This window comes from Eschrichtius robustus, chromosome 5 (genome assembly GCF_028021215.1).
Source record: "Eschrichtius robustus isolate mEscRob2 chromosome 5, mEscRob2.pri, whole genome shotgun sequence".
Taxonomy (NCBI): Eukaryota; Metazoa; Chordata; class Mammalia; order Artiodactyla; family Eschrichtiidae; genus Eschrichtius; species Eschrichtius robustus.
In genome coordinates, this window is record NC_090828.1 from 34,692,276 (window position 1) to 34,707,621 (window position 15,346).

Below are 15,346 nucleotides of genomic sequence, written 5' to 3' on the forward strand. Positions count from 1 at the left end.
TAACACACACCTTGCACTTTCGGATTCAAACAAACCTCAACAAGGAGTTCTTTCCTGTGCCTCTGCACATTTGCCTGGATTACTCGCTTCCACTTACCTGCCTGGCAAAACCCTACTTGGTTTGCAGGGCCAGCTGAAGTGTCTCCTAAGTGTAAAGCTTTCCTGGGAAGAACTCATCTAGACGTGGTTAGTAGCTCCTTTGTTCCACCACCATATTGTGTACCTAGCTCCGTGGCACCCAGCATAGCTCCAATAGGTGACAGTAAAATGTGGTTAAATCAGGCTTTTCAGCCTTTCTCACAGAATGTCAACTTTGCCTCCAACCATCTGGTATTGAAAGCACATAACGTTCCCAGTAGATAGCTGCCAGCATGACTGGTTCCCATCATACTTAAACCTATCCAAGGACAGACATACTTAATATTCCATTCTTTGTACTGCTCTGGTCATGGCATGCCTGAAAGCAAGGTCATGTTCACTGAGCCACAGCCTGCAAGCAAATGCAATTTCCCAGCAACGTTACAAAACTGAGCCGCAGTGGGGAGAAGCCTGCCTTGCCAGCTGCAGAAAGCAGCATGCAAACCTGGAACGTTCAGGTGTCCAGAAATCCCCACTGAGATATGAAGTTGAAGGCCCTGAGGGAGTCACCCAGAAGTTTCTAAAAAGATAAAGGAGAAGGGGTTACATGATCCTGGGCAAAAAGAATGTGACCACCTCATAGGAGTTCAGTGCATCCCTGAACATAACAGGACCCACCTTCCTCCTCGTCCATCTGCGTACGGAACCTGTGGGTGTGGGCTCTGTGTGTAGCAATTCGAGCAGCTAATATAATGAACCCATCTTTACTACATCTGTAGGCATTTTAACCCTAAGATAGTGCACAAGGTGCCACTTTGTGCCCTTTTCCCCCAATATTTAAAATGAGGTATTTAGTAATAGATCATCACGTGGGTTCTGATTTCTGCAGTGCTGCAGAAACAGCCTAGAAAACCATGGACTGAGGCTGAAGCATAAACACATTCCAATTTGAGATTATTTAATGTGTAGTTTTAAATTTAATATTTTTCTGTTTTTTAAATTTAATATTTAATAATTTTAATGCACACTTTTAGCTACTGATACATAATGTATCAACAGCTAAAAGTATGCATTAAAAAATTATTTGGTTTCCCAAGCACTGCATTTCAATTATAGCAAATTGCCCACAAACTATAGATGATCCCAATTATAAAATGGCATAAAATTAGAAGGTATATTTTATAAAGTTCTTTGATGAGGCTCAGCCCCATGACTCTCAGGGAAACTCCCACAAATTTCAACATAACATTACCTCAAATAACTTCCCTGGTTCGTAACAGCTGCATACGGGCTGCAGAAAATGAAGGAAGAACCCCAGAAGGGGAAAAGATCAAGATTGAAAGGAGATCATGAATCATCTAGTTGGATACAGAAGCACGAGCAGAGTCACTAGAGAAATCCATTTCATGCAGTGGTCCACTCCTCCTGAATCAAAGTTGTTTTCACTAGGGCAAACTTCTCATACAGAGCCCAAGCACCTCAGAGTACCTCCCCTCCTCTGCCCAACCCATAATCTAATTCAAGACATTTATCTCAGCGTTCCCTGGACAGTGCTTTTCTGTCCCAACATCTTTGCTCAAGCACTTGCCTCCAGTTGGAAAGCCCCTTCCCTCTTTTCAGTCTCTGCCTATTGAAATTCTATCCCATCTTTCAAGGCATCTCTTCCTGAAGTTGTCTTGATTCCTAAATCAGGTCATCTCCTCCTGCTTCATAGCACTGTTTTTACTTTCTTCTTGAGTACTATCATATATGATAAGCTCCCACTCATCTGCATTAGGCTGTAGTGGGTGCTGACCACGATCACCAAGCTCACCCTCCTAGGCCTTGAACAGACTGGTCATCATTACAGCTCCAGCAGGCCTGTACTTGTGTAATGCCTACTCATCCTTTCATAATCTACAATGAATATGGAGCTGGTGGTGGAGTAAGAACCATACTTGGAAACTGGTTGTTAGATCCAGGAGACAGAGCTCATGAAAGGAAGTTTTTGCAATTCTATGGGGGTAACAATGGTGTTGTTTAAGAGCTGGGTGACGCACCATGCGTCACCATGCTCCTGGGAGCAGACAGGACCTCATCATGAACAGACAGAATACAATGTCTCCAGCCAAGTTCACCAGACATCCCCTGGCCTTTTAGCAAAACGTACATCTCCCCAGTACATTTGGCTAAAAATTTATCCTTTGCACTTATCACAAGTTCTAAAACTCTAAGATTTATGGGTGAGAGTTTTCATTTTGCCAAACCTCCAGACCAGTCCTCTGTGTGTAGTATGGACTCAAAAGTGCCTAAAATTTAAACTAGTTTTTCCTCAAGTAGGACAGTCCTCTGACATCCCCATCATTACTGATAGCATCATACAAAATAAGAAAAATAAAAGAGAGCAAACTACATATTTAAAAAAAATACTTAGACTGTATTTAAGTGCATAAATGTCTGGAAAAGACAATAAACTGCAACTTTTGGTTATCTTAGGGAATGGACCCCTGCAGACTTTCTCTATTTACTTTGCATGTATTTTAACCCAGATAATTATAATACAATTTGACTGAAAATTTTTTGAGAAAAAATATTACAACACAGAGTGTTAAATGCAATCCTATGGTAAGTGCAAAGATAGTCCCTGAGTATAGGAAAGTACAGAGGAAGGGAATCCTTACTTCCTCTATGGATGGTTGTGAAGTCTTTCTTGAGGAGGTGGCAGTAACCGAATATAAAGGAGAAATAGGTCATTTCAATCATAGTGTTTCTTACATAACTGATTTACTCTGTAACCTGTTATCACTTCCCCAACCTGGCCCAACCGGCCTCCTCCCATTCTAGACTGTTGATTCTAGACCCTTTTCTAGGCTGCCTTGAATCCAAGTTAACTTTGCAGGTAATTTTGCTGGGTCTCCCCAACCACTCCATGATTTTTTTCTCTGTGGGGAAAAGAAAACAAGTTCAGATCCATCTCTATGTTCCCAGCACCCAGAACTCTGCCTGGTCTTGAAGAGTACAATATATATTTATACTGAATTATACTGAATTAAAGGAAAGGAGGCATTTCAGTCCATAAACACGAGTTTAATTAGCCTTTGGGGTCCTGTAAGGAAGAAATAACCAAAAAGAATTCATTCCTGAGATTGTAAAAAGCGAAAGACACTCCTGGCGACTTGGAGTGCTGTGGGTGAGTCCCAAGGAGGCTCAAGGAAGGGCTGAAAGCGGGAGACTCAAGCTTTTTTTGCCGGGATCAGGGGACAGTGCCCCGACGCCCCCAGAGCTGAGGGCGACGCCAGCAGGGGGCGCAGGTCGGGAGAAAGGATTCTCCGTCTATTCACCCCCGGGCAGCCGCCTGCTCTTCCCGATGACTTCCGCCGGGAACCTCGCCCACCCTTGCCGGACACGACGGACCTGACGCTCCAGAAAACCAGAGTTGGAAATATTTCCAGTAAGTCCCCTACATACGAACCTTCAAGTTGCAAACTTTCAAAGGTGCGAACGTGCGTTGGCGTGTCCAATCACGTAAGTTAGTTCAGGTGTCTGGCATACATGCGTGCACTTTGATAAGTGGTTATACTTTTGTATACTTTATGGTACAGTACTGTATAGAGTACAGTAGTACAGTATCTTTATTTCAAGCCCAGGAAGTTCACTCGATGCAAGCCCCTGTGCCAGCTGTTGTACTGTACTACTGAACTTTTCGAGGTACTGTACTGTAAGATTAAAAATGTTTTATTTTTTGTGTTTGTTTTGTATGTATTATTTATGTGAAAAGTATTATAAACCTATTACAGTACAGTACTATATAGCCAATTGTGTTAGTTGGGTACCTAGGCTAACGCTGGACTTACCAACGTGCTCCGGTTTGTATGTAGGGGACTTACTTGTACTCCAGACAGGACCAGGAACTGGAGGAGAGCATCGCAGGCGCCAAGAGGTGGCTTCCAAGTCAGGCATAAAGCCTCTGTGCGCTTCCTCCCAGCAGCCCGCCAGGAACGCACAGCCCAAACGAAACTTCCTGCTCCAGAACCCTCCGCCCCTACACCTCAAAAACTCCACAGGAACACACGGGTGTCCCTCTAGAAAGTAAAACTCTCCCTCGTGTGGGCAAAGAGCCCACCTGGCATTGCGGGGAATTACTTGCGTCAGGTCAAGAACCAGTGGGCGTGGCCGCTGCGCTCCACCACCCCACTGAGAGCCGGGCTGGGACCCGCCTGCCCCCAGGGATCAAACCTGCTTCCGTTTCAGCTGTCAATCGGCCCTCGGCCACCGCTCAAAAAAAACTGCCGCCGACTACCCTCCCGACACTCCAGTCGCGCAAGATTCCCAGCGGGCAGGGGGCGAGGGGCACCCAGCCCCTGCGGGCCTGCAGGTGGATTCACCTTCGAGAGCGGGTGCCAGGTAGTAATACTGTTAAATGAAGTGTAAATGTCAGTTACAAACAAATGTAAAACAAGAAGTCGTTAGGAAAAGCCATTTTAATCAGGACGTCCAACTCAGAAGCTGTAAGTAAAATAAGTATTAATATTAAAAATGCAACTTCTGTATGGCAGACACATTCAAAAGTCCCTTCCAAACCCGAGCCTCTCTCTCTTTTTTTTTTTTTTTTTTAAATTTTGGAGTTGGCCCAAATTTTTAGCCTCTCCCCATGAAACTTTTTAAAGATTATTTAGGGGAACCACCGGAGGGAAATTACCAAAAATTCAGTTTCTCTTATCTGAAATCTCTCATCTGAAGCAGGTCAAGCCTGCCAGAGACCGGTCTGGTGTTAGTTTTTAGATTCCCTATTGGCACTACCTCTCGTTTCGTAAATAAATTTCAAATGTCAACAAATGAAAATATTCGAGAGCTTTAGCGTCCTTGAACTTACTTCCTGTTACTTGAACCAAAAATTTGTTCTGAATTTCAATGGTCTTTGTTCTATTGCATTCCACTGTTAATATTTAAAAAGAATATGCCCTGACCAGACATTCCCCAGACCCTTAAGAGAAAAAGGGGGGCGTGGGGGAGGACAAGTTTATTTCAAGGCTTTACAAAAAAATCTTTTATCAGTCAGTCATTCCGAACCTTCCCAAGGCAAGCTATTCCTCCAGTTTGCCAAAATACGCATCTCACTGGTATGAGAAATAGCAACCCTGACCTACTTCACCAGAGAGAGTAAGTATTCTTGTCTCTCCTGTTGCTTCCGCCAAGACACACACTACTGCACAAAAAGTCCTAGTTCTCATCAACTTTGCCAAAGGAAGACTGCCAGATCTTTTGAGCAGGTCACCCCCAGAATTGAGCAACCCTGCCACAAAGCTCACGGCCCGTTTTCTGGTGCTTCAGTTTGGGGCGAGAGTCACTGGGTCTGGGCGATCCGCCGCTCCGACCGCACCAGAATCCCGGAAGACTCAAGCGCCCCTCCAGAGAATCGGGGGCGGGGGCGCTCCGGCCCGCCTGGTGCCCGCGGGGCAAATCGGAGATAAGAGGTCGGCGGGACTGAGTCACCTGCCAGAAGGACCACCCCTCCCCTGGCCCCTGCCAGGCACCCCCCGCCCAGGCCGAGTGCGAGGAAGCGCGAGTCCGGGAACGCGAGAAGATGCGGGGCCTGGCGTCCGGCGGGGAGCTGGGGAGGGTGGGGAGCTGCGGGGTCCCGCGCGGGCACGTACCGTCCTGCCCGCGGCTAGGCTGTCCTTTGGCTGCGACCCGCCAAGACTTCACTCCTCTGATACCTGAAAATCGCAGGCAAGATGGAGGCAAAGAAACCGAAAGCCTGAAAGCGGATGTGGCTTTCCTGCCCCGTCCCGCATGCGCTCGCCTTGCTCACCCTGGACTTCTCTCGCATCGTACAAAAGCTTTAACCCTCTAAAAGGTTGATGGTCTGACATTCACTGTGTTAGACCCAGAGATCCCCCCCCGCCCCCCCACTCACCAGCCCTTTGAGTTGAAATACTGCCGTGCTGTTCAACAACCCGCCTGCCTGCTGTTTCCTGTTTACACCCGCTCTGACTGGGCTTGCTGTGAACTCTGGGTGGTTGCCTAAGTACGCTGACTACTTGTCACTATGGACAGAACAAACTGTGAACACAAGCTCTTGTGTCCAAGAGCACAGTGAGGCCAAACAAACGGAAACCTTAGAGTTTGGAGCAGAGAAAGGTTTTTTGCAAGGCCATGCAAGAAGAGGAGGTGGCCCGTGCCCTAAAAAGCCTGGAGCTCCCCAAAGGGTTTCGGCACTTTTAAAAGCCAAGTAGGGGGTGGAGGTGTCGCAGGATAAGTGATCAGCTCGTACACAATTCTCTGATTGGCTGATGGTGAGGTAGGGGGGTGGTGTCACAGGAGTGAACAGGATCAGTCCTTAGGCTTCAGGAGGCCTGGGGCTCTGTGCTCATGGTCGTCCAATAGTTAACATCTTACGTTTGTTGAAGAGGGGGGGTTTTTACATCTGCAAAACAACTCAGGAAATGTGCGTCAAATATTATTATCGAGGTACTTCAGAGAGGAGCTAAAGCAGAGGAAATGGGGAGGGAGGCCTGCTCCACGGGGAGGGAGGCCTGTTCCACGGGAAGGCCCCCACGGGGTCCTGCTCCTTAACAGCACTTCTAGTGTTTGTTACCAATGTCTTGGAAAGATAATAAAGAGCATATGTAAAAGCGCTTTATGCTTTATTCCTCGTAACTACTTTCTTGTGATTTTTTTAAAGTTTCTAAACTTTTCTTAAATATATTTAAACTTACAGGAAAGTTGCAAAAATAATACCAAGAAAAATTCACCACCGCATGACAGCATGAGGAGCTCTGCTGACCCACTCCCTAATGAAACTGATGAAAATTGTTTTAAGACAAGCAAAAACAACCATTTAAAACCTTGGAAATATTCCTAAAAGAGCAAATATCTATTCAAGAAAATCTAGGAAAAATTGGTAAGAAAGGCGAGAATCTGTGGTATTTTAACCAAGCCCTCTTCCTCTCTTTGCCCTCCCAACTGCAAGGCAGAGTCCCCACTCTGTCTTTAAACCGGGAGCACTGAGCCTCCTCTTCCCAGGCTCCCAGTGGGAGGGGCAGATGTCAACAATTCTCACCCTGCCTGCCCCTGGCTACCTGATACTGAGCCTAAGTCCTGTATAAATGTGGTTGAGAGATGGAGGATTCTTTCTTCCATCCAGCCCCACTCATGCAACAGAGGCTCTACCTTGGGCTGGAGCGCTGAGAATACTGGGGTCCTAATCACCCTTACCTCAGCTGCTGTAGTAGTGGTTCAAGCCAGAAGAAAAAAGCCAAGAGAACCTCGGGCTGCTACCGCATCCTCACCTAGAATTCAGCCTCTAGAACAGGGATGTGAGTCTGAGAGAGGCTTGCCATTGTTCCACCTCCAAAGCCCAGACTTAGTGATTGTGCCCCCCGATGTTTTATGGATGGGTCCATAAAACAGATAGCTCTTAATCTCTTCCCATAGAAACTGACTTCATTTGCAACAGAATGTGGAGAAATACAAGCCAAGGGGTGCTCTCAAAAACCTGGAGGTTGTGGTGATAGGCAATTGGGAGGAGATTCAAGATATGAGCTAAATTGTAAACTGGCTAGTTTGCAGGAAAGAATCAAAGATAAAGACAGCTGAGAGAAGCCCTCCTGGGGTAAGACAAATATTAAACACTGACCTCATAAACTTTTGCTTCAAAGGGGCCAGATTTTGATTGGATTTATTTGTAGAACAATATATGTACAAGCAAATAACAATAAGGAGGTTGGGGAGGGTGGGGAGGGTGGAGAGGGTGGGGAGTGGGGAGGAAACAAGTACCCAGAGTTGCTACAATACATTATCTAAAATGTCCAGTTTCCAACAAAAAATTATGAGGCATGCAAGCAAACAGGAAAGTATGACCCATACATTGGAAAAGTAGCAGGCAACAGAAACTGCTTTAAGAGCAACAGGATGTTGGATTTATCAGAAAAAAAAAATTCAAAGTATTATAGCTATTATAAACATGTTCACAGAACTAAAGTAAAACATGGTTAGAGTATGATGACAACGTCATACCAAATAGAAAATATCAATAGATATTCAGCCCCTAGAACAGGGATGTGACTCAGAAATCATAAAAATGAACTAAATAGAAACTCTGGAGTTGAAAAGTACAATAACTGAAATAACTTCATTAGGGGCTTAACAGGAGTCTTGAACTGGCAGAAGAAAGAATAAGCTGTCTTGAAGGTACATGGATAGGGATTATGCAAGCCAAAGAACAGAGAAAAATGTAAAGAGCCTCAGAGAAATGTGGGACATCAGTAAGCACACGAACATGTGCATAATAGGAGCGCTAGAAGGAGAGGAAAGTGAAGAAGGAGCAGAAAAAATCCAAAGAAATAATGGCTAAAAACTTTCCAAATTTATTGAAAAACTATAACTTACATATCCAGGAAGTTCAACAAATTCCAAATGTTCCAAATAGGATTCCAAGAGATCTACAGACACAATAGACCAAAAATGCTGAAAGTCAAAGACAAGGAAGAAATCTTGAAAGCAGCAAAAGAAAAATGACTCATTACTTACAAATAAATTCCAGTAAGATTAATAACTGACTTCTCAGGAAAAACAAGAGAAACCAGAAGGCAATGAGATAACATATTCAAAGTGCTCCATCCAAGAAACAATCTTATGAAAATAAGTTGGTGAAATAAGGTGAAATTTTCCCAAATAAACAAAAACTGAGTGAATTTGTGCTAGCAGACCTGCCTTACAAGAAATACTAAAGGAAGTTCCTCAGGTTGAAAGCAAATAACCCCAGACAGTAATTCAAATTCATACCAAAAAAAAAAAAAAAACCATCAGAAAAGGCAGTTATAGACTGGGATTGACACATATACATTATTGGTACTATATATAAAATAGACAACTGATGGGAACATACTGTATAGCACAGGGAACTGTACCTAATGCACTATGGTAACTTAAATGGGAGCGAAGTCCAAAAGGGAGGGGATATCTGTATGTGTATGGCTGATTCATTTTGTTGTGCAGTGGAGGCTAACACAACATTGTAAAGCAACCATACTCCAATAAAGATTAATAAAAAAAAAAGAAAAGGCAATTATATAATTATGAGACAGTATAAATGAACATTTTTCCTACTCTTAACTGATTTTAAAAGCAATTGTATAAAATAATATAATGGATTGTTGTGCCTATAACATATAGAAATTAATATATGTGTACTGGTAAAAGGAGAGCAAACTAAACCTAAAGCAGCCAGAAGGAAGAAAATAATAAAGATTAAAGTGGAAGGGGCTTCCCTGGTGGCGCAGTAGTTAAGAATCCGCCTGCCAATGCAGGGGACATGGGTTCGAGCCCTGGTCCGGGAAGATCAGCCTGTGCGCCACAACTTGAGCCTGCGCTCTAGAGCCCGCGAGCCACAAATACTGAGCCCCCGCACCTGGATCCCGTGCTCTGCAACAAGAGAAGCCACCAGGATGAGAAGCTGGCACACCGCACCAAGAGTAGCCCCCACTCACTGCAAGTAGAGAAAGCCCGCTCACAGCAACCGAAGACCCAATGCAGCCAAAAATAAATAAATAAAATAAATAAATTTTTTAAAAAGGATTAAAGTGGAAATTAATAAAATGTAGAATAGAAAAACAATAGAGAAAATCAATTAAACCAAAAGCTGATTTTTTGAAAAGGTGAACAAAATTGCAAACCTTTTGCTACATTGACCAAGAGAAAAAGAAGACTCAAAATTACTAGAATAAGAAATGAAAGAGAAAGAATGAATGAATTGGGAGATTGGGACTGACATATATACACTAATATGTATAAAATAGATAACTAATAAGAACCTACTGTATAAAAAAATAAATAAATAAGATATAATTCAAAAAATAAAAAATAAATTATATTTTTCAAAAAAGAAGAAAAAGAAAGCGGGTACATTACTACTGACCCTACAGAAATAAAAAGGACTATAAAGGAACACTATGAATAATTGTACTACAACAAATTAGATAACCTAGATGGACAAATCCCTAGAAAGACACAAACTATCAAAACTGACTCAAGAAGAAATAGACAATTTGAGTAGACCTATACAAAGTGAAGAAATTTATAAATCTACCCACAAAGAAAAGCCCAGGCCCAGACAGCTTCATTTGTAAATTCTACCAAACTTTTAAGGAAGAATATTCTTCACAAACTATCAAAAAACAGAAGAGGAGTGTGTTAGTTTGCTTGGGTTGCCATAACAAAATACCACAGACTAGGTGACTTAAACAACAGAAATTTATTTCTCACCGTTCTGGAGGCTAGAAGTTTGAAGTCAAGACATCAGTAAGTTTGGTTTCTTCTGAGGCCTCTACCCTGGACTTTAGATAGCAGTCTTCTTGCTGTGTCCTCACATGGTCTTTCCTCTGTATGCACACATCCTTAGTGTCCTTCTATGTGTTCTCTTCTTATAAGGACACCAGTCATATTGGATTAGGGCCAACCCTAATAGCCTCATTTTAACTTTGCCTCTTTAAAGACCTTATCTATGACTACAGTAACATTGTCAGGTACTAGGAGTTAGGACTTTAACATATGAACTGGGGGTAGGGGTAGAGGGGTAGGACACAATTCAGCCCATAACAAGAAAGGAACACTCCCCAACTCATGAGGCCATTATTACTATGATACCAAAACCAGACAAAGACCTCGCAGGCAAAGGAAAGTGCAGACCAATATCTTGTGCATGTGGATGCAAAAGCCCTCAACAAAGTACTAGCAAACTGAATCCAGCAACATGTAAAAATAATTATCCACCATAACCAAGTGGGACTTATCCCAGGACTGCAAGATTGGTTTAACGTCTGAAAATCAATTAATGTAATACATTATATCAATAGAATAAAAAATAGAATTCACATGACCATTGCAATAGACACAGAAAAAGCATCTGACAAATTCCAGCATGGTTTCATGATAAAAACACTCAACAAACTAGAGATAGAAGGGGACTCCACAACTTTAGAAAGGGCATCTAAACTTAGGAATAAGTTTAACATAAGAAGTATAAAGTAGTGTGGTACTGGCACAAGGATAGATATATAGATCAATGAAACAGAAGTAAGAGCCCAGAAATAAACCCATATATGTATGGTCAACTGATTTTAGACAAGAGTACTGAGATTATCCAATGGGGATAATAGTCTTTTCAACAAATGGTGCTGGGACAAATGGATTTCCACATGCCAAAGGATAAAGTTGGACCACTACTTCATACCATATATAAAAATCAATTTGAGATGAATCAAAGACCTAAATGTAAGAGCTAAAACTATAACATTCTTAGAAGAAAATGTAGTAGTAAAACTTAATGACATTGGATTTGGCAAAGGATTCTTAGATATGACCCCCCAAAGCCTCAGCAACAAGGGAAAAAATAGATAAATTTGACTTCCTCAAAATCAAAACCTTTTGTGCTTCAAATGACACAATCAAGAAAATGAAAATACAACCTACAGAATGGGAGAAAATATTTGCAAACTCTGTATCAATAAGGGACTTATATCCAGAATATATAAAGAACTCTTACAACTCAATAATAAAGAGAGACATAAAAGAATTTTTAAATGGGCAAAGGATCTGAATAGATATTTCTCCAAGGAAAATATACAAATAGCCAATAAGCACATGAAAAGATGTTCAACATCATTAGTCATCAAGGAAATGCAAGTCAAACCCACAATGAGATACCATTTAATACTCACTAGGATGGCTAGAATCAAAAAGTCAGATAATAACAAGTGTTGGTAAGGATGTGGAGAAATTGGAACCCTCATATACTGCTAGTGGGGATGTGAAATGGAGCAATCTCTTTGGAAAACAGCCAGGCAGTTCCACAAATGATTAAACATAGAGTTACTATATGTACCAGCAATTCTACTTCTAGGTATAAACTCAAAAGAAATAAACATATGTCCATGCAAATACTTATACACAAATGCTTATAGTAGTATTATAGCCAAGAACAATCCAAATGTCCATCAGCTAATGAATATTTAAACAAAACGTGTTATAGTCATACAATGGAATATTATTCAGTCATGAAAAATAATAAAGTACTGATACACGGCATAATATGGATGAACCTTGAAAAATCCTGCTAATTGTGTGTGTGTGTGTGTGTGTGTGTGTATAGTTTATATAAACTCTTACAATTAAAAAGAGAAATGCTTATCATGGAGGCTGTGGAAAAGATATATAAATAGACAATTCCCAAAAGAGGAAGTATAAATGGCTAAAATACATTTGAGATAACCACCCCTGCCTCCCCTCTATCCCCCCATAGATACCCCCACAGCTTGTTTGGGCTCTAATACTGCACACCAGACAGCCACTCTGCTTGGATGACTATTCTTCTCTGCCCCACATAGTGGGGCTTTAAGGCTGGATTATCAGGAAGGAAGAGGGGAAGGAAAGAAGGAACAAAATTTATTTTTTTAACCATGAATGAATGCTGAATTTAATAAAGTGCTTTTCCTGCATCTAGTTAGCCCTTCTCCAGAGGCAACCTTTCACTTCTTTTAGATGATTATTTTATTTGTGTTTCTAAATAACATGCTTACATTGTTACTTCTCGATTTTTTTAGGTTTGGGTATTTCCTATTGACTTCGTATTATACAAGATGAGACTATAGCTCTCTTTTTCCACAAACTCCACTCGATGTTCCCTCCAACCTTTCTAATATCACCATGTTCCTAAGATAGTTATATTCTGATTTTGATTAGATCAATTTTAGTACTTACGCTATTATAATCATACAAGTGATAGTCACAGCAAAGTCATGTGAGAACCTATGATTACTTTTCCTTCCCTGCATGACTTTTAGTTTTCCCTGGAGTTAATAATTGTCTTGTTTTGTTTGGTTTTCTAAGTAATTCAAACCTAGACTCTTTGTCACTTATCCAAAGCTTGCTTCAATTTATTGACACATAAGGTATATAATTAATGTCAGGTTCCTGGAGAAGTGACTTCCAAAGCTGTTGGACATGCTCCAGTCTGTGCTGGTTTTCCTCTACAAAGAGTACCCAGCTGTCATCCTGGGATCTCCCTTAACCATCAGCCTGGAAATTCCTTTTATCTCCTTTTTATGTGTATCTTCTGTATCATGGACTCCATGTCTTTCTCTTTCTTGGTTTGTTCCCTCATTATGCTTCAGCAGCATCCCACTGTAGTTTCCTGAAAATGGGTGAGAATTTACAGTCTGTAAATGTCTTTATTATCTTCATTCTGGGCATAGACATTCTAGATTGGGAATAAGTTTTTTTCAGAATGAGAAAAGCATTTCTCCCATTGTCTTCTATCAGTTTTGCTATTGAATCATCCAAAGACATTTTCATTCCTATTTTTATATGTGAACTTTTCCCCCACTCCCCTCTCTGGAAGTGTGATCCTTAATTTGTGTGTCAATTTCACTGGGCCAAGGGAAGCCGATAGCGGGCAAAACATTATTTCTGGGTGTGTCTGTGAGAATGTTTCTGAAAGAGATAAGCATTTGAATTGGTAGATTCAGGAAAGAAGAGTGGTGGGCACCATCCAATCTTTTGAGGACCTGAATAGAAAAAAAAGGCAGAGGAAGCATGAATTCTATCTCTTCCTTAGCTGGGATGTCCATCTTCTCCTGCCCTCAAACATTGGTGTTCCCAGTTCTTGGGCCTTCAGACTTGGACTGGGACTTACACCACCGGCTTTCCTGGGCCTCTAGGTTGCAGATCGTGGGACGAAGATTCCATAACCAATGAGCCAATCCCTCATAATAGACCTCTTTCTTTAAATTTCTTTACACCCTATTGGTTCTATTTCTCTGGAGAACCCTGACCAATATAAGAAGTGTGTAGCATCTTCTCACTGTTCTTAGTATTCTGAAATTTCACAGTATATGCTGTACATCCACAATTTGCATTCACTGCGCTGGGCACTCAGAGTCTTCAATCTGGAAATACATCCTTCAGTTCTAGAAGACTTTAAGCATTTGGCTGGTGATTTGTCCTACCCATTTTTCTCTGTTTCTTTTCCCGTTCCCTCTTCCTTCTCTGTTTCTTTTCCCTTTCTTTCTTTCTCTTTCTTTCTTTCTTTCTTTCTTTCTTTCTTTCTTTCTTTCTTTCTTTCTTTCTTTCTTTCTTTCCTTCTTTCCTTCTTTCTTTCTTTGTCCCTCCTTAACTTGCTCTGTATTTTTTGTTCTATTTTCTCCTTTTTTCTTTGTCTTTTACCTCTACTTTTTGGGACACTTCTATTTTCTAACCCTTCTATTGAGGTTTTCTTTTCTTTTTTTAATCCCAGAGTTAAGAATTATAATGAAGTTAGGGCTCCTTGAATTTTTAAAAACTGTGAAATGTAAAAGAATTCAAAAAAGTGTATGAAACATAAATACACACATTAATAAAGAATTATAAATCAAACATCCATGTAACCACCACCCAAGGCACAAAACAGAAACATCTCAGAGGTCCCCTGTGTGTCCCTCCCTGATCATAACCCACTTCCTCCCCCTAGAGGTAACCACTATCCCAACTTCGGAGATAATGATTTTCTTGACTTTATAAGTTTTACCACTTACATATGCATCTCTAAACAGTATAGCTTAGTTTTGGCTATTTTTGCACTCTATATGAATGAAAATAAACTGTATTCTTTTGTGCCTTCCTTTTTATGCTCAATATTATGTTCATTGAGATTTATTGTGTTGTATGTCTGTATAGTTAATTGATTTTCATTGCTGTATACTACAAAATTCTTAGAAGAACATCTTTGAAATTTTGGGGTAGGCAGAGGTTTGTTAGACAAGACATAAAAAAGCACAAATCATAAAAGAAAACATTTACAAATTGGTATCCATCAAAAATCTGTTCTTCAAAAGACCCTCATTAAAAGGATAAAAATTGGACTTCCCTGGTGGTCCAGTGTTTATGACTCTGCGCTTCCACTGCAGAGGTTGTGGGTTCCATCCCTTGTTGGGAAACTAAGATCCCACATGCTGCTCAGTGCAGCCAAAAAATAAAAAGAAATAAAAATTTAAAAATAAAAAATAAAATTCCTGTCCATAAAAAAAAGACTCTCATTAAGAAAATGAAAAGGCAAACCATAGACTAGGGGAATATATTTTCAATATATATCTCTCAAAGGACATAAAGCTTGAATATATGAAGAATTCTTACTCTGAAAAATAAAACAAATGACCCATTTTTAAAATGGGCAAAAGAGGGGACTTCTCTGGTGGTCCAGTGGGTAAGACTCCACGCTCCCAATGCAGGGGGCCCAGGTTCGATCCCTGGTCGG

General features: G+C 41.2%; 1 protein-coding gene across 4 annotated transcripts in view; it reads right to left on the bottom strand.

The window, feature by feature from the left end:
* Positions 1-8,529, bottom strand: part of CFLAR (CASP8 and FADD like apoptosis regulator) — a 62,915-nt gene extending 54,386 nt beyond the window's left edge. Inside the window, exons 1-2 of one of the 4 annotated variants that reach the window (XM_068544670.1) lie at positions 5,975-6,230; positions 5,712-5,774 (exon numbers count right to left, since the gene is read on the bottom strand). The gene's annotated coding sequence lies outside the window, so the exon portion shown is untranslated. Of the gene's footprint in view, positions 1-5,711; positions 5,953-5,974; positions 6,231-8,448 lie in introns of those variants that run through there. The other 3 variants (XM_068544674.1, XM_068544672.1, XM_068544671.1) reach the window with 3 other exon arrangements.
* Between the last annotated feature and the right edge of the window lie 6,817 nt (positions 8,530-15,346).